At 40.3% G+C, this 24,033-nt stretch overlaps 1 protein-coding gene across 3 annotated transcripts in view; it reads right to left on the bottom strand.

The window, feature by feature from the left end:
• TFEB (transcription factor EB) overlaps positions 1-24,033 on the bottom strand; it is a 76,220-nt gene that overhangs the window by 22,281 nt on the left and 29,906 nt on the right. Inside the window, exon 1 of one of the 3 annotated variants that reach the window (XM_074310965.1) lies at positions 8,209-8,295. The exons of the other annotated variants lie outside the window; for them this stretch is intronic. The gene's annotated coding sequence lies outside the window, so the exon portion shown is untranslated. Of the gene's footprint in view, positions 1-8,208; positions 8,296-24,033 lie in introns of those variants that run through there. 3 annotated transcript variants of the gene reach the window in all.

Genomic DNA, 24,033 nt, shown 5'->3' with positions numbered 1-24,033 from the left:
ATTACACAGGTCAATCTGGGAAATGCTGTATATATTGTTTATCTAGATTATTGCAAGGCACCTGACAAAGTCTCTCACACTATTTTTGCAGAAAAAAATGGAGAGATAATGTGCTTAACAATAGTGCAGTAGGAGGATTCAGAATTGGCCAGCCTTAAAGTTTTCATTAATAATTTGGTATCAATTTGAAAGGCAGTGTCTGGTGGATTCCCTCTGGCTCTGTGTGTGGTCTGGTTTTAGCTGACGTTAGCGATGACTTGGATAAAGGCATAGTTGGCATGACTATAACGATGGTATATAAAACAAAACCAGGAGGGATAACTCATGCCTTTGATGATATTCAGTATCTTGAAGCCTAGGCTAAAAAAAGAACAAAACTGAATAGAGAAATGTCAAGACTTACACATAGGCTGGAAAGATCAATCTCACAAATACAAATATGGGAAAAACATAAAATACTAGCTTGTCAAGGGCAAGGGTGCAGAGTGGGATAGGGAATGGTTAGTTGGACTGAGATGTTTTTGTTGTTTGCTTGGTTTTTTATCTTTTTGAGATTGGTTCTCCCCATTACTATCAGAAGTATAGTGACTGTTCAGGGGCCTAATCCTACAACTGATCAGCAAGAGAGCTTTAACCTGCTCCATTTTGCTTCTTCTTAGAAATGAGAAAGTAATTAATTATTTATATAGCACCTACTATGTTCTAGGTATTGTGCTAAGTGCTTTACAAATATCTCCTTTTTTGCAAGTAGGTGCTATTATTTTCCCATTTTACAGCTGAAGAAACTGAGGCGTAGAGAGGTTAAGTGACTTGCCCAATATCACATAGCATTCATTCATGTTTTCCTAATTCCAGGCTCAGTATTCTATCATCTGTGCCACCTATTATTATAAGACAGCCAAGTGGTTTCCTTCTCCCAAGGGCTCTCCATATTGATGCCAGATTTAGTGCAGATACCTAATCAGCTTGGCCCACTACAGTTTAGAACTCCAGAACTTCAATGATCCACCATCCTCAGCTTCCTCATTAGCAAAGATTACAGATATGTGCTACCACATTTGACTGACTGAAAATTTAATATGAGTCAACTATGATATATGGTGGTCAATAAAGCTAAAGTTATTGTAGATGTGTTAAAATAAGAGATGAGAATCTAATTTTAGTTTGCTCTAGTCAGACTATATCTAGAGTATTGTTTGCTTCTGGGCACAATTTAAGAAGGAAACTAGCAAGTAGAAAGTATCAAAAGGATGGGAAAGAATCTTAAGATTATAACAGATAAAGAAAGGTTGAAAGAATGGAAGATGGTTACCCTAGAAAAGGGAAGACTTATAAGAGCATAAAAGCCACCTTTAAATATCTGAAAGACTGGGAGGAAGAAGAGCTATCAGATTGGTTCTAATTGTCCCTCCAGGGTAGAAAGAGGAATGGGTAAAAGATACAAAGAGACAATTTGAGGTTAGATGTAAAGAAACTCTCCCTATCAATTAGAGGTGTCTAAAGGTGGAATGAGTGCCCTTTGACCCAGCAGTCTCCCTTATTGGGTCTGTATCCCAAAGAGATAATTTTTTTTAAAAAAGGAAAAGAACTCATATGTGCAAAATGCAGCATCTCTTTTTGTAGTGGCAAGGAACTGGAAATTAATTGGATGCCCATCAGTTGGGGAATGGCTAAATAAGTTATGGTATATGAAAGTAATGAAATACTATTGTTCTATAAGAAATGATGAGCAGATTGATTTCAGAAAAGCCTGGAAAGACTTATGTGAATTGATGCTGAGTGAGGTGAGTTAGAACCAAGAGAACATTGTACACAGTAACAACAAGATTATGTGATGTTAAACTGTGATGGATTTGGCTCTTCTCAACAATGAAATGATTCAACAATTCCACTAGATGTGATTGAAAATGCCAATCGCATCCAGAGAGAAAACTGTGAAGACTCAATGTAGATTAAAACACAGTATTTTCACCTTTTTATGTGTTTGGGTTTTTTTCTTTCTCATAAGTTTTTCTCCCCATTTTGTCTGATTTTTCTTGCATAACATGACAAATATGGAAATGTTTTTAAAAGAACTGCACAAATTTAACAGATCAGATTGCTTGCTGTCTTGGGGAAAGGAAGGGATACAAAGTTTTACAAACATGAATCTTGAAAACTATCTTTACAGGTATTTGGGAAAAGAAAATACTATTGGAGAGAAAAAAAAAATAAAAGTGGAGTGAGCTGCCTCAGGGAATGATGGCTTCTCCCTCAATGGAGTTTATTAAATAGAGAATAGATGAACACTTCAGGAATGTTGTAAAAAAGGAGTCTTATTTATATATGAGTTGGACTAGGTTGGTTTCTGAGGCCCCTTTCAATACTTGAGTTTCTGTGAGATGTACAGAGGGGAAGTTACACTTCATGAATTCCCATGGGGATATCAAAGAGAAAGCACTTCCTTCCTGTTGAGTACCCATCTGGGGAGGCCACAAGTTAAAAACAAAACAGAACAACTTAATAGCTGGAGAACTGGATCCTGTGTCTTCAGGATTCTGAAGACACAGCTCTTCCCACCCTTCCATGTGGAGAGGATGACCCCAGCCAATCTAACATCTTGGGGATTGATGATCTGAGTAGAAAGATAGATGATGTCAGGCAGAGATAGAGGAGGGAGAGGAAAAAGTGTCTGCTGCTCTCTGGGCCTAGTTCCCACCTTGCCTGAAATTCCCAGAGATCAGGCACACCAGCCCCATGCCTCAGCATGCTTGCTTCCCACAGCCCAGGGCAAGCATTGCTGATGTTGGTGCCTGGCAGGACTGGGATTTCTAGCCTTTAGCAAGTCAAGGCAATCCTGTGGCTAGGGTTGTGAAAGCTTCAAAGGGTTATTGAAGACCAATGAGGAGTCCTATGGAGACCAGCCAGATGCTGACCCAGAAAGTAGATATGCCATGGCACTTGAGGTTTGAGGATGGAAAGGGGAGAGAAGTGAAAGAAGACAGTAGACTTCCAAGCCCAGGGAGGTAGTATGGAAAGTGTGAAGAGAAAGATATAACATGGGATTTCTCCCATCCTAGAGGCTACAAAGTATTTGGATAGCCCAAGGGCTACAAGGGCCTTGGGCAAACAGAAAAAATGATCAAATATAATATGTTGTCTCACTTGGCTAACATCCACATAACATTTCTTTACTTCTCCTGCCACATACAATACCACACACAGCATTCCCCTCAATAGACAGTGTTGCACCAATCCATCACAAAACTAAACACTCCTTTTTCCTGATACACACACATATCAGATATAGTCCCTGCCTCCTTCTCCCTCCTTCTTCTTCCTTCCCCTCCTTCCCTCCCTTTCCCTCCCTTTCTCTCTCTCTCTCTCTCTCTCTCTCTCTCTCTCTCTCTCTCTCTCTCTCTCTCTCTCTCTGTCTCTCTCTCTCTGTCTCTCTCTGTCTCTCTCTCTCTGTCTCTCTCTCTCTCTCTCTCTCTCTCTCTCTCTCTCTCTGTCTCTCTCTCTGTCTCTCTCTCTCTGTTTCTCTCTATTTCTCTGTTTCTCCCTCTCCTCTGACTCTCTTTCCCCCCTCTCTCTATGTCTTACTTGTCAAAAGGGTTGGGTTTTCTTTGCAAAGATACTGGAGTGGTTTGCCATTTCCTTTTCTTGCTCACTTTATAGATGAGGAAACTAAAGCAAACAGGAGTTAAGTGACTTGTCCAGGGTTATATACCTAGTAAATATCTGAGACCAAATTAGAAGTCAGATCTTCCTAACTTCAGGCCCAGCCTGATCCACTGTATCACTTAGTTACCCTTATTATTATTGTTTATAAATGAAGAAACTGAGGCTAGTAGAGGCTTGCCCAAAGCCATACAACTAGTAAGTGTCTGAGGCCTGTCTTTTCAACATCACATCCAGTGTTCTATCCACAATGCCAACTTTTTATATAGGTGTTTATAAGTGCTACACACACACACACACACACACACACACACACACACACACACACAGAGATATTACAGACAAGTCCTTCCATCTCACAGATACAAATGATTCATTCACATCCAGATTACACATAAAGTCCATCTCACACACAAGTACGGGTCCCTCGGTCTACACACACACAAAGCCTTCATACATGCATGTCCTTCAGATACACATAAATCTACCATACACAGAGATACACAGACATCAACTGTACACAAGGAGACAAGCACAAGTGCCTTACAACCCAGAGATAACACAAGTCTCCCCATTTCACAGATTCCTGCAAGTCTCTCACGTCTCACAGATGCCTCATTCACACACAGATTGATGCCAGTACATCACTCATAGACACGCATGCACCCATACACAAGTCCATTGCATATGCAGGAAAATACACACAAGTTCCTCTATCTCTCACACACAGATGCCCTTTGAAAAGCATTTCAAAATTCCACACCCTGACAATCGTATTCTGATGTTCCAGGAATTCCTTCCCCAGGGATCTCGGCATGCCCTTCTATTCCCCCACAGCTGGCTACCCTTGGCCTCCCAGGGTCCTTGAATGCTTCCTCTCTCTTTCCTACCTCCAACACATTCATCTGGATGCCCTTTTCAGCATGTCTACTGGCACACATCCACACCCATCTCTAATAGCTTTTTTCTTGTGTTGTGGGTATTACTTGGTCTCCCCAGCTAAACAGGAAAATCATCCCCTCCCACTCCACTGCCAATAAAGGACAGTTAGTCACATTTCTCTAGCCCTTTAAGGCTGCAAAATAATTGTGTGGTGATAAAGACAAACAATTTTGAAACACTTGAGAACTCTATTCAATACGATGTCCAACCACGCTCAAAGGACTATGATGAAGCACCCTGCCCACCTTCTGACAGAGGAATACTGGCCTCAGAATACAGAATGACATGCATTTTGGAACCTATCAGCATGAGAATTTGCTTTGCTCAATTATGTCTATTTGATACAATTGGGGGTAAGGGGTGGAGGAGAGATAATAAAAGCTTGTTAATTGACAGTTAAATTAATTTGGGAGAGGGAAGATCAACTCTATGGGGCAGGTCCTGTAAATATTGTGAGCTGTGTCTAAGGCTCACTTGCTATGGTCATACTAGATGTGTAAGGTAGGATTTGAATCCAGACTGCCTTACTCCAACCTGTTCTAGCCCTTTCTCTCCAGGAACATCAGCTCACCAGCACACATAGAAATGCTTTTTTGAATGAAGGAATAAATGTTGGAGTCAATTATTCAGCATTAGCTCCCTTTCATAGTCAACCTCTTGTAGAGATGCTTTCCCCAAGTAATATAGACAAGAGGCTTGGGGCAGATACCCTTATAAGCAGGCTTAGAAAATCCATGGATCCGGGAAAAGAGGTGCCATTTTATTATCCTTTAATAGGACTAATCCATTTTTTCTTTCTTAATTCCTTATATCTGCTTCCTTCTCTTTAAAGATGGCCCTGACTGGGTCAAATTCTCACCGTTCTTCACTTCTCAACAAGTCTGGGAAACCAAGGTCTGCTCCCTGAAGGTATACTAATATTTGCCCTGCTCACGGGTATCTCATGCCCTCTTCTCCACTTTCATGCCCTTCCATCCACTCACTCAGGTTCTGTGAACAATAATAAGACAGGTGGAAAGGTTGACATCATCAACCATCTTATTGCTTCCCTCACAATCCCTGTAACATCTCCAGACCAAAATTCCCTTCCCTGCCCCCAATCCCGGCACTAAATTGTCAAGTCCCTAAAGGCATAGAATGTCTCCTAGCTGTCTTGTATTTGCCATGCCAGTGCCTGGCATATAGTATGAGCTTAACCAATGCTTGTTCATTCATTCATCCATTCCAGGAAGAAGGAGCTTACTCACAATGGCAGATAGAAGAGCACTTCCTCCTACCCCAATTATCAAGGGGGATCAATGGCCCCAAGCCCAACCTAATTTTAGACTTTCATTCTTCTTTTCCACCGTAATAGTAAAAAAAAAAAAAAAAAAAAAAAAATACACTTCAGCAGAGTCCACCAAGGCGAAGGATGAGGGGACCAGAAAGCTCCCTCAAAAACAATATATCTGGCTCTCACTGAGGCGGTTAATACTGCCACGAGAGAGCCTCAGGGGAGAATTAAATCAAGCTGGTCAGACAGCAGCACAATTACATGGATCAAAGATTGAGTCCTGGACTGCAGAGGTGGTGTCTGTGTTTGAAAGAATGTGAAAGCGTGTGTGGGGTCCTACCTGTAGTCTATTCAACTGAGCATGGTAGATGTGGGGATGACCGGGGTTAGGAGGAAGGGGACAAGCTGAGCCTGCATGGGCTTCAAGTTTACTGTTCTCTGTTTTGTCCCCTTCCCTCCCCAATGAAGATTTTGTGTGAACCTTTCTACACACACACAACACGCAGACAGCATACAACACAAAACCCATTCCATCAGGGAGGGTCCTTGGGAAAAGGACAGGGCATCACAAATTAGGCCAATCATGTAATTTGCCAGGGCTTTGGTGCAGTCATCTGTAAAATGAGGATGCTGGACTAAGTAACCTTTTTTCCAGATTCCTCTCAGTCCCTTTTAGATGCAAATAAATGATTGTCATAATCCTAAATACACTAGAGAGGTCATAAGGTCACAAAGGATCAAGGGTCATCCCTCTAGAGTTAGAAGGGACTTCATAAGGGACTTGTCCAACATTCTCATTCTACAGATAAGAAATCCAAAGCCTGGAGAGTTTGTGACTTATACAAGGTCACACAGGTTAGTTACTAGTGGCTATTCACTTCTGTGGGGCCTTAACTCCAAATCTAGCATTCTTTTCATTGTATGGAAGTAAGAGGTCAGGTCTCCTACTGCAAGGAATGAATAGCTCCTATTATTTTTTTTTAAAGGACTCAGTTCCTGATATTAAGGTATTTGTAGTTTGGTAAGAGAGAACAGACTGATGACAAATAAATATAATACAAATTAGACCTTGATAAATTGAAAGAGATCCAAATAAACTACAGAGTTTAGAATAGTCAGATGAGGAAGAAAGGGAGATGGCTCAAAGTCCAAAGGGGCTCCCTGGGCAGGTCTGAATTCTGCTGCGGAAAAGAAACACATTTTCTAGTACATTATAGTGTAGTGGATAAATCACTCATTCATCCCTTATGTACTATCCAGGAAAAAAGGTCCTCACCCCACAAGGGATAGTAAAAGAGCAACTCTTGCTGTTGTTCATTCAGTCATGTCTGACTCTTAGTGACCCTGTGGACTAGATTGTCCATGGGGTTTTCTTGGCAAAAATTCTGATGTGGTTTTGCCATTTCCTTCTTCAGGGGATTAAGGCAAATTGAAGTGACTTGGTTAGGATCACATAGCTAGAAAGTGTCTGAAGACAAATTTGAATTCAGGTCTTCCTGGTTCCAGACTCAGTCCTCACTTAGCTTCCTAGCTGCCTCCTGGAGGAGAAATTTCTCCTACTTAGGAGGACCTTAGAGTCCTAAAGACTCAAAGAAAGAAGACAGACTGGGAGTCAATAAATTCTTGTTTCCAATCCCTCCTCAGACATTTCCTTATAATCCTGGGAAAGTGAATTAAAATATCCAATCCTAAGCCTCCCGATCTGTAAAAATAACATGTTAGACTCCACAGTCTACTCTAAGGTTTCTTCCAGACTTAAATCTATCATTTTACTGTATTTTCTCTTCCCACTATTCTGCTGGGAAAGAACCCAGAGAACCACCAGGCAAGGTTTGTGTGTGTTGGCCTTTGGGGTGGTTTTTGGTTGTGCTTGTGTTTATTGTGGGGATCAACTCTGAGAATGAATCAAAGAGTATATTTGTTATGAGGAATCCCAGTTCCACTCTCAACTCTTTTAAAATCATATAGCTAACTTTTAAGGACTTACTCCTGGTCTTTTCTCCCATCCACATCTCACTCTTTCTTTCCTAAAGTTTGTCATTTAGCCTCATATTCAACCTTACAATAGGTACTAAAGAGGGCAAATTTTTTTAAAAGGACTCAGTTCCTGATGTTAAGGTATTTGCAGTTTGGTAAGGGAGAATAGACTGATGACAAATGAATGTAATACAAATTAGACCTTGATAAATTGAAAGAGATAAATAAAATAAATTACAAATAAACTACAGAGTTTAGAGGAGGGAGAAATAACATTTGGTGAGGGATGGCAGTCTCTACAGCCTTATTCACTATGCCATCCTTCATCAAATGTAATTTGGAGGTTCACATCCTACCTCAGATACTTATTAGCTGTGTTAATCAGCTGACTTCTCGGTGCTTCATTTTCTTCAGGTATAAAGTAGAGGTGTTGTACTCATTTATATCTAAATTCATGTTCCTGCAGGCTTCCTAAAGAAGGTGATATTTAAGTTAGGTGGTATATTGGAAAGAATATTGGACTGGAATGAAAAAGAACTTCAAATTCAGCTTTGGGTACTCACTAGCACATTATTTAACCTATTTGTCCTCACCTCTAAAACAGGGATAATAATAATACCTATCTTAAGGATTATGCAGATGAAAGGAACTAATATTTATCAAGCACTTGGCAAACCTTAAAGCATTTTTAAAATGTTAGTTATTACTATTATTACTATCACCTATCAGGTTTACAAATATATGCAGACATTTACATAGATGGTAGACATATTCATGTTCTTAGAATAGCAAATCCCATCACCAAATGTATGCAGCCATAGATCAGGTCATAGAAATAAGCTAGCATTTGGAGAAATCCAATAGAATCTTATAATCTTTTTTCCCCCTAAGGCAGTTGGGATTATGTGACTTGCCCAGGGTGGTGTAGCTAAGAAGTGTTAAGTGTCTGAGATAAAATTTGAACTCAGGTCCTCCTGACTTCAGGGCTATGCTCTATCCACTGCAGCACCTAGCTGCCCCTGAATGCTAAAATCTTATAAACTTCAGCACCATTTAGTCCAGGATCCTCATTTTGAAAAGAATAAGGAAACTGAAGTTCAGAAAAAAGGGATTTGTCCAAAGTCCCTCTGGAAATATGTGGCAAGGTAGGGACTAGAACCCCGATCTCCCAGTTCACAATCCACTGTTCATTCCAGGGCTCTATGAGGCTTTCTCTACAGATATGCAATTCTTCAAGCATAGAACCTTTCACAGGTGAACTACGTGACATGAAGGTGACTAGAACTGAACTAGTAAGGCTAAGGAAGACTCAATTTTCTCTTCTATAAAAAGGGTGACATGAAAGTCTCTAAACCCCTTTTCTAATCTTAATTAGCTTTCTATTTCTAGACCTTCCTCAACCAGTGCCCTCTATACCAACCCAGAAACTTGTCCAACCATTCTGACATAAGTGTATTCTCTTCTAAAACATATCACACTCATCCTGCCTCCCACTACACAATATATATACAATCCCTCTTACATAAACACACACAACCCTGCCATACTATTTTACATGCATACACAACCCCTATATACTAGATACATATACAAATACTATTACTATAGCTAGTATTTATAGCACACTAAGATTTGCAAAGGACTTTACAAATATCATCTCACTTTATCTTCATAAGAACCCTAGGAAATAGGTGCTAATATCATCCCCATTTTTCAGAGAAGAAAACTAAAACTATGACTAGTCTCATATAATAAAGCTCAGAAGCATCTGAGGCCAGAGTTTTACTCAGGTTTTCCCAAATCCAGGACTCTGTCCACTCGTTCCTCAATTGCCTATACACAGATACAAGTGCTTACATCACTAACATTTACATAACCCCCATACACCTTTACATACATACATATATTCAATCTTCTCATGCAGGATATGCTACTGCACATAAAGAAATAAAGCAATAACCACAGAAACTCTGCTTCCCCAAGAAGTACCCTAGCCTTACAAGATAATCAACATTCCCTATTCCCATACAAATACCCTGCAGAATGCATCCAATTACCCCATCACTTCATCCTGTGCCTTTTTCTATCAAACCCACAATCCAATAGTTACACCCTTTGGCCATACCCACCTCCAACCATGCACAGACTATCCTTTGCAACTGAAACACACACACACACACACACACACACACACACACACACACACACACACACACACACTTGCCCAGTGGGAAAAACAGCCATAGCAAGGTAAAGGATAAAAGATTGTCTGATATAACTACTATTTACTACAGGTGGTGCATCAGGAGCTTGTCTCTGCTAAGTGCTGATGTCCACAAGTAGGATCCACTGAAAGAACACTAGGCAGGGATGGAGAGGGAAGAGGAGCTAGAACTTTCCTTTTCACATACCTCCATGCTAAACAGCACCACCATGGGTTTGCAGAAGAATAAGAACCTTGGGAGTCAGAGCATTTCAACTTGAGACCTAATTCTTCTATTTACTATCACTGGGATCTTGGGGAAATTATTTCCCTTTTCTGGGCCTCAGTTTCCTCCCTGAGAGGCTTAGATTAGATGATCTTTTAGGGCCTCTCTGTCTCTGGCAATCTAGAAATCTATTATTTCAAACCCGATGGGAAGACTTCCTCTTGTTTAGGAGGACAGGGAGGGTTAGCCATCAGAGTTCTGTGCTGATTCCTCTTGAAGCCCTCTCTGTGTTCCAGAGTCCACAGGGGCAGGGGCAGGGGCAGAGGAGGAAACCATGATTAAGCCCTTGTCAGCTAACACTTTTGAGGGGGGTTAGTTGACAACTTGGCTGACAGTAAGACAGATTGGGGACGGGTGGAGGGGCAGAGAGAATGGGGGGAGAGGAGGAGACAGCTCCCCATAGGAACTCCCAAGATCTTTGGCACTCTTCCAGCCTCTCTCTTTGAGCCAATAGGGAGATTTCCCTGAAAGATGGGGCCTTTTGACTTAAAGGAGAACCAAGTGACCTGTCCCACCCATCCACCTAATGTGGAAAGGGGGAAAGGAAGACTGGCTAAGTTAATTTGCACCAGTCCTGTAACAGGGGAAAGGAAAGGAGGTGGGGGGAAGAGAGGGGGAATTAACCAAGTTCCAAAATAGCTCACATGGTTCTGCTTGGTTTCACCCTGTGTAATATTTGGCAGCTTCTGCTTTCAGTCTGACTCACTCCCCCACTTACAGCAGGCGGCCCCAAGGAGGGGGCTGTGGGGTCTGCAGACAGCAAGGGTTCCTAAGGCTCCAAGGGAAAGGACACCATTTAATCCATCCCATAGTCAGATCAGCTTGGACCTTAACCTCCGTAACCTTCCTCTCCTCCCTACCCCCGGCCAAAAGGTTATCGTACTACCCTTTCCCTTCTATCACCCTTCAAATCCAAATTTATAGGGTGACCCACAGATCACCTCCAAAATCAGTTCAGGCCCAATGCTTTTCTGGAATCAGGGTTAAACATAGGCTAAAGACTGGGACTATGGCATCCTCTAGGGTCCAACTCCATCACATGGTTTCTCTTTCTTCTCTCAGTAATAATAGACTGACAAACACAAGAATTTGTCTAAGCAGTGATGAGGGGGAAACAGGACATAACTTGCTGTCTTCTCTCAGTCAGTACAGCTGGTGAGCAGCTCTCCTACTCCAAAGGTACTCAAGTATACTCATCATTCTTGTCCCTGGCTTCCCCCTACCATCACCCACACACAGAAACAGTAGTCATTGGAAGGACACTGGAAAAATAATCTTCCCAAATGATTTTTCTAGAGGAGAAATGAATGCTATCCTATAATATTTAGAATATTGGCCCTAGAGCCAGAAAAAACTCATTTCAAGCCCCACTATCACTCATTACTAACTTTATGAGACAAGATAAGTCACATAGAGCCTCAATTGCCTTTCTGTAAAATGGGAATGGGAAGAGGAGTTCTAGTGTTATGACTTCATTAGTGTAGAGAAGATCTTTTATATGAACTATCTATACTAATGTAGATTGATAATTGTTGGGCAATTTTAAGTTTTAGTTCACTGAAGGCATAGGAAGATTGTAGTCACACAGCCACAATGTGTCTAAGACAAGATTTGAACACAAGCCTTTTGGTTTTCAAAACTAGATAGATGTCACATATTTCATAGGAATGTTATTTTTTTTTTTAAAGCCTTTGTATACTGTGAGGTACTATACGCATTTGCTGAGAATTTACCACCCTTACTCCCCCACCCACACATGGCTTTCATATGAAAATAAAAAAAGACTTTTCCCACACAGTCTAACTCAATCCTTCTCTTTCTTCTGCTATGAAACAGTGGTACTGGTACTGCCCAAGATTTTCTAGATTTAATCTGCTCTGCCTTTATCAGGGCACATGAAGTTAAATTCAAAGACTGGATGAGATAAAGGAGGAATGTACAGCAAGTAAGAACTCACCTCCCTACCCCACACCAACTCTCTCCCCCTCTCCTTCCTTATGTTTTCCCCCCCTCCCTTGGGCTAGAGGTTTGAGGTTCTTGGTCTCCTAATGCACTTTCAATCCTATGGGAAAACTTGAAAGCAAACAAGAACTGAAGCAGCTGCCTGGGCTTTCTTCCTCTGGAACAAAGAGGCAGCAAAGATTGACATGGTGAAGAGAGCACTGGGCCTGGAGTCAGGAAGATACAAGTTAAAATTTAACCTCAGATGCTTGCTGTGTGATTCTGGACAGTCACTTTTCATGTATTTATCTTGGTTTCCCTTAACTATAAAATGTGAGTGATAACAATAGCATCTGCCTCTCAGGATGGTTGTGAGTTATTTGTAAAGATATTTGAGATATTTGTTTCTTTCCTTCCTCCCTCCCTCCCTCCCACCTCTTCCTCTCTTCCTCCCTCTTCCTCCTCCTCTTCCTTCCTTCCTTCCTTCCTTCCTTCCTTCCTTCCTTCCTTCCTTCCTTCCTTCCTTCCTTCCTTCCTTCCTTCCTTCCTTCCTTCCTTTTCTCCCACTTTTCAATCACTTAACAATTCTCTTCCTCCTTCTCTCAGACTCCCTTCCCTCTCTCATACAAACCCAATTCCAATTTGGCTCTCACCTCCCATTATAGCTTTATCTCACATTTCTCCTTTGTCCAATCTCCTCAAATTCAATTCGATAAACACTGATTAAGCCTATGCAACTGCAAGGTACCGTTGCTAGGTTTAGAGATACAAGACAGAAAAAAAAAAAAAAAAAGAAAAAAAAAGGATACAGTCTATTCACCACTTCCTACTACTTTGGTTCTAGAAAAATGCATTTAACACATCCTATGAGCAATCATCAGACAAATTACTAATTGCTGAGGACAATTTTGGGGTGGGGGTGGCCGAAAGTGGAAAAGAACATGTACAAAGATATGTTGTTCAAAATAATTCAGTAAGGGGACAAAACACTAAAAACCATGGATAAAAGAAGCTTTTCAACCTCAATGTCATAGCTCACACCATTCCCTAAGTCTAGAATGCCTGCTTACCTTCATCAGTTAAAACATTAGTCATACATATCCAGTTCAGATGTCAACTCCTCCATGACGCCTTCCCAGATCCTCCAACCAAAATGTCCTTTCTTTTCTTCAAACTCTCAAAGCACTTAGGAATATAGTGGGTATTTAATTAATATTTGTTGCCTGAGTGAATGAATAAATATCATGTTGCTATTTTGTATTGCATATAGCATGCTTGATAAATGTTGAATGTATTCATTGAAGCAATGTTTCATTCTATGTGGGAGGGAATTATTTAAAGAATGGAGAAATGTTAGGAGATGGGAATTCCAATTCACTTTGCCACTGATTGCCATGTTAAGTCTGGGTGAGTCATAGTTCTTTAGTCAATGAAGGTAAGAATCTTAACGATTAATGAAGGTTGCTAAAGGTGACAAGAGATCACAACTCAGATGCTGGAATAATTCTCTGCCTCTCACTTGTACCTCGTTCTGGAATGCAGATATCAAGAAGAAAACCGAACAAAAAGAAAATGTGGTATGGATGCCTTAATGCAGCCTCCTTGGAGTTTTTCTGAGTAAATTCTGAAATCAGGGCCTGGACCCTCTCTATTATTATATCCTCTTCAGTCCCCCACCAACCTCTAATTCCTGATAGTTATTTCCATAACTGTTTCCTCTAACTAGGAGTGGAGGGTAGGGAATACTGGGGGAAAGGAAAGGATAGGAAAGAAGATAAAGCCTTTAGAGGCTGATTAACTTAATCAAGATAGCAATAGTAATAGTTAACATTTCTATAGTACAGGGTCTCCATGCAACCTTCTGGAAAATATGGCAACTCAAGAAGACACATTAAGTTGGTTTCTGGTTAACATCCTTTAAGTTTTATAAAGAATTCTACATATATGATCTTATTTGGTCCTCACAACTGTTGTATAAGGTAAGACTAACAAGCATTAATTAAACAATAAATGTAGATTTAATGACTACTAAGAGCAAAGAACCATATGGCACAATGTCCAAGTGCTTTAAGCGTTTGGAGGAGGAAAAGGTCATTTTTGGGTTGGAGGATCTAGGAAAGCATCTTGGAAGAGATGACATCTGACATATTTAAGAATAGAGTACATTTCAGCTAGTAAAGGTGGGCAGGTATTCTAAGTTTAGAGTACTATAAAAGCAATCACATTGAGGTTTAAAAACTTCTCCTCCTACCCATAGTTTTAAAGTTTTCTCCCTTACCAATATATATATATATATATATATATATATATATATATATATATATATATTGGTATGCACAAACATAGAGAACTCCAAAAGACAATATTACATCTGAGTGCACACCTAAAATACAGCTTCATGAAATACACTAAATGCTTTACAAATATCCTATATGATCCTCACAATAACCCTTGGAGGTAAGTATTTTTTTCATTTTATAAGTAAGGAAATTGAAGTCAACAGAGATTATGTGACTTGCCCAGTAGTAAGTATCTAATGTTGAATTTGAACTCAAGTCTTCCTGATTGACTCCAGGTTGCTTACTTTATATAGTGGTCTATCTAACTGCCTCTAACAAATGGAAAACTAAGAGTGAGTACCTCACTTGAAGATTTAGAGGTAAAAGTCAACAAGAATTATGAGAAAGAAAAGTGGGATCATAAAGCACAAGGGTATCATAGTCAGTGAATTTCATTCTTGTTCAAAAAAGACCAATGACTTCAGAAGGTGATGTCTTGGCTTTCAAGGGAGTTGGATTTAAGTGAGACAGAGCTGAACAAAGTCTTCATCTTTACTCTTTCCTCCAGAGTCATCAGGTTCTATCAGAGTCAAAACAACTTGTGATGGTCCAGGATGGGCAGTGGGTAACTTAGAACTGTAAGGAGATATTCAGGTTGTAGGCACTGTGAGGAGCAGCTACAAAGAGAGGGTGGGAAACAAGGGAAGAGTTTCTCCAAACAGAAAGAGAGGAAATAACTAGTATATTTGGGCAGTTTCAATCTTAAGACAAAAAGATTTTCTCTCTTTAAGAAAGAAAAAATGGGGCAGCTAGATAGCATGGTGGAATAGAGCCCCAGAGTCTAGAGGACTGGAATTCAAATCTATCCTTAATTCAAATTCACATTCAAATCCACTTAACCCCTATTACTTCCAAAAAGAAAAGAAAGGAAAAATATTTATTATGGTTGGAATGAAGCTGGAATTGGGAAGTAAGCGCCTAACAAAGTATTATGAAAATATAGGCATAAATAAATGGTGGTTGTTGTTGTTGTTGTTGTTGTTTTAACAAGCTGCATCAAGCTGAATTCAGTGACTAAGCTGTGTACCTCTAAATTACAGGCCTCTTTTTTTGTGACTAAGAAACATCAAGTATGATGGCTTGAGAGATGGTCTCAGGGACAGGGAAACTCTGAGTTCAAATCTCCTGAGGCTTTATATCTGTATAACCTCTCTGTTCTCCCAAGCAATGCTCAAAGACAAAATTTCAGAGAAGGTTCAGATCTATATTGGTAGAAGTCCCAACATCCCTCCCTTCCAGCTCCCTACATTATGGGAGCACCAAAATATAAAACCAAACCAAACCAGAGAAACAGACACAAAAAGAGAAAATATATTGTGATTTCTTTCTACTTACAGATTACTGATGATGTACTTTGTAAATGTCCTATAGAGGATGGCTACTAGAGAGAAGTTATAGAAAGAAAAGGAATACGTATTTATATATAATATTTCCTATGTGCTGATGATTTCACTAAGCCTTTTATAAATATTATCTCATTAATTCCTCACAATAACTCTTTAATGTAGATGATGTTGTTATCCTCATTATACAAGTGAGGAAATGAAGATAGATGTCAAGTGACTTGTCCAAGATCACACAGCTAATAAGTATCTGAGGCCAAACTTGAACTCTGTAACTTCCTGTCTTCAGATCCAGATTTCCATCCAATGAGAAACCCAGCTGCCTAATATGGGTCTTAATCATAAAATGAACTTATGTTTTTCTATGTGTTACCTGATTTGATCTTCACAATAAGCTTGTTACTATTTTTACTATTAGTATTCCCATTCCTATTTTACAGATGAAGAAATAAACTGAGAGAGATTGTCATTTGTCCAGGATCACACAGCTAATAAATATTTGAGGCAGATTTTGAATACATATCTTCCTAGATCTCTTAACCTATGCCCTGAATGATGTCTGTTGAGAACTGGTAAATGATCTACATGGCAGAGACTGTGGCGGTAATAGATGGAGGAACAGAAATCACTGAAGGATGGCCCTGCTGGAGAGGAGCTATTTATTCCCTGTATTGGCATCCTGGGACACAATCCTATTTGCCCCATGCCAGTTACAACTCTGTTATAATAACGGTTCATACTGATTGACTCCTTTGTGGTTGCAAAATAGTTCACAGTTAAATCTCTCATTTGACTGAAAGCAGTAAAATTATTGTGTTAGTTTTAGTAATCTTTAAACATGTTAACTCCCATATAGAATGTAAACTTCTTGAGGGCAGGAACTGTCTCCCTATTCTATCCATTTCCCCAGCACCTCATTAAGTGTCTGACACATAACAGATGCATAATAAATGCTTGTATAAGATTCATAGTTTGTAAAATACTTCATATACTTCATCTTACTGAAACTTTACAATAATCCTGTGAGGTAAGTACTATTATTATTTTCACTTTACTGGAAACTGAGGCTCAGTTAAGTGATTCTTCCAGTTACCCAGCTAGAGTCAGAGGCAATATTTTAACTCATGTCCTTCCCCTACTCTAGCATCCCAAGTTCAACACACTCCATCCACCATACTCCGGTGCCTCTCGGAAAGCAGTGGGACAGGTGGAAGATCCCAGATGGGTCATTTCTTAAAGCTCTTCGCCACATCCAGACAGCCAGGCACCTTAAGCTGAAGAGGAATCTACTCAGCAGCATCAATGCCCTGGAGGCCCTTAGCTGAGCAGCCAGGGCCTCTGGGGAGCTGCAGGTGGGGCCCTATCCTCAGATGCCCTAGGTCTTGCCTGGAGGACACATTGAGAGATTCAGAATTCCTCTGGAGGGAGAGGCAGCTAGGGGCAGCACAGGGGCCAGATCTGGAGAATCAGAAGGCTTGGGTTCTAGAACTGGCTAGGCCATTCAAGGCACTGTGAGATCATGGGCAAACTTTTCTACGGTGACTCAGTTTCTTCACGAGAATGAGGCAAGCTGTCATGGTTAACTTCCACCTCTAACATTCCATGACACATGAAGTCCCTGTACTTTTTAAGTCTGCTTCCCCCTGAAAAGAGTAGAAGAGATAGTAGGGGAACTGTGCATCAAGAGAAACTGAACACAGCAGACATGCAAGAATGCAAAATCCACATACTCTCCTGCCTGGAGAAATCTTGACCTCATTCTCCCACAATTTCGATCCCCTCATGATTCTGGGTATCTTCTGGCACTTTCCCCCAGGTCCTTGGGGTATAGAAGGAGTACAGAAGTTATAGCATCTTTAGGATGCATGGTCTAGCTGGTCTTTACAGCCAATTCATCCCTCCCTTCCTCCCTCCCTCCCTCCCTAGGTTCCTCCATTGTGATGGGCCAGAGGGTTCTGTCTCTCTGAAGGATGGGAGGAGAGGGGGTGGGGAAGTGACCAAGCGGCTGCTGCTGCTGATGTGACTGAGTGCCAGCCCCGGCAGTGGGCAGAGGGCCCAGACACACAATGGGGCTGTGTGTGCAGCCTAGTGCTACCAAGGAGAGGAACTAGGCAGCTCAGCGCCTGGGGTCAAGCCAAGAATTCAGTTCCCTGGAGAGAGCCACCCCCACCCCCAAAGAGAGGGTCATTCTTTTTGCACTGGCTAACTTGTGCCGTGGCACAGGGAGCATCACCCTCCCCCGGGGCCAGTCATAGATGTTGCTAGCTTTGGTGCCCTTTGACCATCCTTCCCACTAACCTCCACTGCAACCCCACTTCTATTTCAAGTAGAGCTGTATTCTGGGATTTAGAAAGTGGTCTGGGCTCAAGTCTTGAATCTGCCACTTGATCACTTTGTGATCTTGGATGTCAACCAACTTCTCTGGGCCTCAGTTTACTCCTCTATAAAATAAGGTTCTTAACTGGGTTTCATAAATTCTCACAGGGTATATGTAGAGATGCTAAGAAATCTGTTAATTTGGTTTTCAAATCTTTCAATAATAGTCTTTCAACATAGCAGGCTTCTTTTGTAATGCTATATGTTTTATGCATTTAAAATTTTTTCTCTGAGAAGAGGTCCAGAGGCTCTACCAGACTGCCAAGGGGGTTGCAATCAGCTGAGTCAAGTAATCTCCAAGGGCTAGGGGCCCTATAAAATGTAATCTTTTCTAGAACACTAACTCTCCTCACCTCCACCTACTGACCTCCCTGGTTATTTTAAAATCCCAACTAAAATTCCATCTTTTACTGGAAGCCTTCCCCAACTCTATTAAATTCTAGTGCCTTCCCTCTGGTAATTATTTCTCATTTATCCTGTTTTTCGTGGATATATATATATCTGTTATTGCATGTAGTCTCTCGTAAGTTCCTTGAGGACAAGAACTGTCTTTTGCCTCTTTTTGTACTCCTAGCAGTTATTACAGTGCCTGGCACTTAATAAATGCTTATTGATTGACTGATTTTTTTATTCTTTTAATGAATTATTGATTCTGGGTGCCTATTCTTTGATTCCAATTGCCTGAAGAATGCCCCAAGAATGAAACCTTTTACTCTAAATTCAGGTAGGATTAAACTTCAGGAAAGGATACATAAAGGGAATCCCTGGTATTAACCTCAAACTCCTGTTCTGACCCCATCAAGCTCCATGCCTCAGTATTCAATCATCTCAAGAGGCAAATGGGAAATAGTGAAAAGTTGGAGTCCCAAGCCCTAGGCCCAAGCCCTGGTTCCCACACTTACTAGCTGTTTGATTATAGGAAATCACTGATCCTGCCTAAACTTGAAGGGCATTAATAGCTACTCTCCTATGTTACAGTGAATGATGATGTCTATGAAATCACTTCCTAAATCATAAAGCACCATATAAGTAAGGAACTGTAGTGATTATTATTACTTTTTTTTTTTTTTTTTTTTTTTTAAAGCATAGGCCTTCCAGAGATAGATCAGGGTCTAGCACTCTCCTCCATGGAATTGACAGGAGCTAAAAGATGTTTGGGCACTGTCCTTGCCTGGCAACTTCTCAGGCCACCAGCAAGCTCTGGGGCTAAGCCAAGCTAGCTTTCTTTGCTCTGTGACAGGTGGAATTTCCCAGGGGGATGAGTCACTGGCCCTGGCAGCATTTTGGCCTATCCACAGGGTGAACTGGGAGACTCTCTCCTCCCCCTTCCCTGGCAGATAATCCCGGGCCAGAACAGCCACTGTGATCTGGCATCTGAGGCTGACCCTCCAAAGAGGCAGGTCTACCCAAGGGAACCAAGTAAGACAAAGGGTGGGGGGAGTCAGGTCCATCAAGGCCACCTCACCCTTAGGTGGAGTGACTACCTCTATGGAATGATTTCAAGGAGCTAGGAAGGCCCTGATTCACCATTGCCACCACCCCACCCTCAAATTAAAAATATCCTCCTCCACTTGTTGGCATAGAAGACTACCTTTAGAGCATCATCTCTTTGGCTTAATACTTTGATCTCAGTTGAAAGAAGGGAGCCATAGTGGAGAAAGTAGAGAATTATTTTAAACAGAATCAGGAGCCTGAATTTGAATCTTACTTCAGTCAATAAGAGTTAGGAGATAGCCTTAGTTTCCTCAACTATAAATGGGGATAATAACGGCAGAACTGGGGATTTGATAGGGGCTATGGTAAGGATAAAATGAGATAATTATGTAAGGCATTCTGAAATTCTAGTATTGTATTAAGAGTTCTTTACCTGGGATCTATGAATTTTTATTTTTATAACTATATTTCAATATAATTGACTTCCTTTGTAATCCTATGCATTTTTATTTTATGCATTTAGAAATATTATTCTGACAAAGTGATTAAGAAAAAGAGATTAAGAAGTATTGTATTCTATAAATGTCAGCTATTGTTACTACCAAAAAAGAAAGAAAGAAAGAAAAAGAAATAATCCAGGGAGAAATAATGTCCCAAGGCAATGTACTAGAAGAAGAATATAGACTTAGAGGACTTTGGAGTAGGTCATTTCATCTCTCTGAACCTCAGTTTTCCCATATGAAAAAAGGGAATGAAATAAATAACAATAATTCCTTTGTACACTGTGCTTTGAGGTTGGTAAAGCATTTCCCATACAACTACTCTGCAAGGTAATTAGTGTCAATCTTCTTATCCCCACTTTTCAGATGAAAACATTTCCAGTCCCTACTGTGTATTCAATAGCACAGGCTTCCAAGTTGTTTCTCAAAAAGACATTTCATCTTTTGGCTCCAGGCATTTTCACTATCTCTCCCCCACTGCCTAGAACACTCTCCTTTCCTCATCTCCTGCCTTCCCTGGCTTCCTTCAAGTCCCAGCTAAATTCTTACCTTCCACAAGAAGCCTTTCCTAATCCGGCTTCATTCTAGTGCTTTCTCCCTGCTGATTATCTTCAATTCATTCTGTGTATATCTTGATTGTATATAGCTGTCTGCCTGCTCTCTCCCCTACTAGATTTTTAAATCCTGGAACAGTCTTTTGCCTTTTTTTGTACCCCCAATACTTAGCACATTGCCCAGCATATGGAAAGTACTTTAAAATGTTTATTGACTAACACACTGTCTGGGATCTTAACATTCTTGGCTTCAAGGCCAGAGATTGAGCCACTATATTTTAAGGTTTCTCTCCTAGTTCTAAACTCAGTGAGCCTTATGTTCTTCTCTCATCACTCAGATTAGACTTCAGTGTAAATGACAAAACTAAGGGGTAGTCTGGATAGAGGGAAGAAGAAAGGAGAAAAATGAAAGTTTCCCATAGTTCTGGGAACCATCAAGGGGAGGAGCATCAGTTACTAAAGAAGAAAAAGAGCACAGATTACAAGTGAAGACAAGCTTCTCTTTCACAGTTTTACAGAGAGTTAGTCTTAGTCTGGATGATCAAAAAAATGCTAATGCACATTTAGGATATGTTACATGAGGCATTTATCTAAAACAAAATCTAATGGGAATAAGTATAATTTGATCCCCTACTAGGGATCAAAAAATCTACTGCCTAAATTTAGGATAGGGAAGCAGGCTAGACAAGCAATTTATCTGGAAAAGATCTTGGGGATAAAGTCATGTTAGCCAAAAAATCTAATGGGCTCATGGCCTGTATTAATAGGAAAAATTAGGGTCAATAGGTGGAAGTTAGAAAGAGACAGATTTCAACTCATTAAAAGGAACAACTTTCTAATAATTAGGATTGTCCAAAACCAAAGTGGACTGACTGCCTTAAGATAGGTCACGAACTCCCCATCTATAAAGGGCTTCAAGCAAAAGCTAAATGACCACTTGTTAAGGATGTTGAACAAGAGATTGCTCTTCAGGGACAGTTTGAACTAGATGACTTCTGAAATCCATTTCAGTTCTAAAATTCTCTGACCCTATGAATGAAAGAGCTAAAGGAACATGAAAAACAGCCACACATTTCAGATGAATCCCTTCCCATTTTCTATGAGTCCTTTGGGGAAAAGAACTGCAAAACAAACTGAAATCAAAAATCAGGATACACAAATTCATAACCACAGGCTGCCTCCCACAATGGTGGGGAGGCTGGTCACAACTGTATCCATCACAGTTTCATGTAAGGTGGGGCAGAAAGGCATGTTTAGCAGTCAAGAACACCTGCCTTCTACATTTGACCCCAAGTCCAAAAATTAGTTATGCACAATAGCCTAACTTTAAACACACCCAATGGCAAAGAGATGTATACTGCACACAACACTTAGTCGTACAAAGACATACTCAGGGCAATACACATCGTGGCCAAAAAACACAGGTGCATCTCAGTGAAAGGGGGGAGGTCCCCAGACTCTCCCACACTCCAATGAGTACACCCCACCCCACCTCATCTAGAATGTGAGGGGTAGAAGGGGGTTTAGAACAAAGAATATTACCATTTGGAGAATATTAGAGCAGGGAGGAACCTTAAAACATAGAGGGTTATACATTGGATTTCTCTCTGTCTAGGGGAGAGGTGTGGGGGGAAGGATAGGAAAAAATTTGGAACACAAAGATTTGTAAGAATGAATGTTGAAAACTATCTTTGAAAATTGAAAGTTGAAAACTATTTTGAAAATAAAAAGTCATTATTTAAACACATACACACACACACACACACACACACACACACACAGAATGTTAGAATATCGAGCATGATTTGCCAGAGCTAGAAAGAACCTCAGAACACAAAATTAAAAAAAAAAACATAGATTAGAGCCAATGGAATCTCAGAAATGTAAGCTCCTTGAGGGCAGGAATGGTATTATTTCTATCTTTGTATCTTCAGTGTCCAGCACAGTACTTGGCACATAGTAGTTGTCTAATAAAGGATTGATGTTTGATTGATAGTCCAACCCACTCAGTTTACAGAAGAAGAAATTGCCCAAGGTCATACAATGAGTTAATAGCAGTGTCAGGTCTTAATTTCCAGCTGAATACTCAATTTAATTTAGTCCAATAAGCATTTACTAAGTTTATTATATATCAGACACAAGGCATAAAAGTCCAAAAAACCATCTACCCTCACAGAGCTTACACTCCACCTATTGTGACAAAATAACACACATACAAATAAATAAATACAAAATATAAGATAGGGATAGGGATTAAACCAGTTATTTCATTGATTTAGGGAACTCCTAGTAAAAATAGGCTCTTCAACAACTCAAGTCAGAAATTTCTCTAAAACTTAAGGTTGTAAAAAGTTGTCTTGGGTACTGACATGTTAAGTGATTTTCCTGAAGGTCACATAACCAATTTGTATTAGAGCCCAACTTCTTAAATTCTGGGTTTTGACCCACTATGGGGTCATTCTTATGGAATGTGGGGGTCATGAAATTATTATTTATTATCGGTAAATGTTTAATTTGTATAGCTATTTTATAGAGCTATATATCTAGGGTCATATAAATATATCTCAGGTAGAAAGAGAACATAAATGGAAAAAGTTTAAAAAGCCCTGTGTTAGAGGATTTGAATTTGTCGTCCTAGCCCAGGGGCTAGCTCTATCCAAGACATCATGCTATTTCTGTATGTAGACAAAATAAATACAAAGGCATTTTTGAGCAAGATAGGAAGAACACCGGGCTCAACAGAGTGCCATGGTAACAAAAGAAAAAAAAAAAAAAAAAGGTCTTTTGAGCTGTGCTAACAAGAAGAATTAGGACCAATAGTGGAAGTTAGAAAGAGATAGATTTGAACTCGACATAAGGAAAGACTTTCTAACAATTAGAGCTATCCAAAAATAAAATGGGCTGCCATGAGAGGTCATGAGGCCTCTATCTCTGATAATTCTTCAAGCAAAAGCTGGATAACCATTTATTAAAGAGAATGAGGAAAAGATAGGAGGTAATACCTGAGCTGGGCCTAGTTGGAAGCTAAGAATTCCAATAAGTGGAAGTAAGAAGGGAGGGCATTCTAGGCATGCCCATGCAAAGGCAATAAGGAGGGAGGTGGAATGTTGTATACAGAAAACAAGTAACCCAATTTGACTGGAATGAAGCATGAATAGGGGTGAGTGGTGGGAAATAAGTCTCAAAAGAGAGGCTAGAAGCATCT

This window comes from Sminthopsis crassicaudata, chromosome 4 (assembly GCF_048593235.1).
Source record: "Sminthopsis crassicaudata isolate SCR6 chromosome 4, ASM4859323v1, whole genome shotgun sequence".
Lineage (NCBI taxonomy): Eukaryota > Metazoa > Chordata > Mammalia > Dasyuromorphia > Dasyuridae > Sminthopsis > Sminthopsis crassicaudata.
The sequence above is the reverse complement of the archived record's forward strand: the minus strand, read 5'-3'. Positions and strand labels throughout refer to the sequence as shown.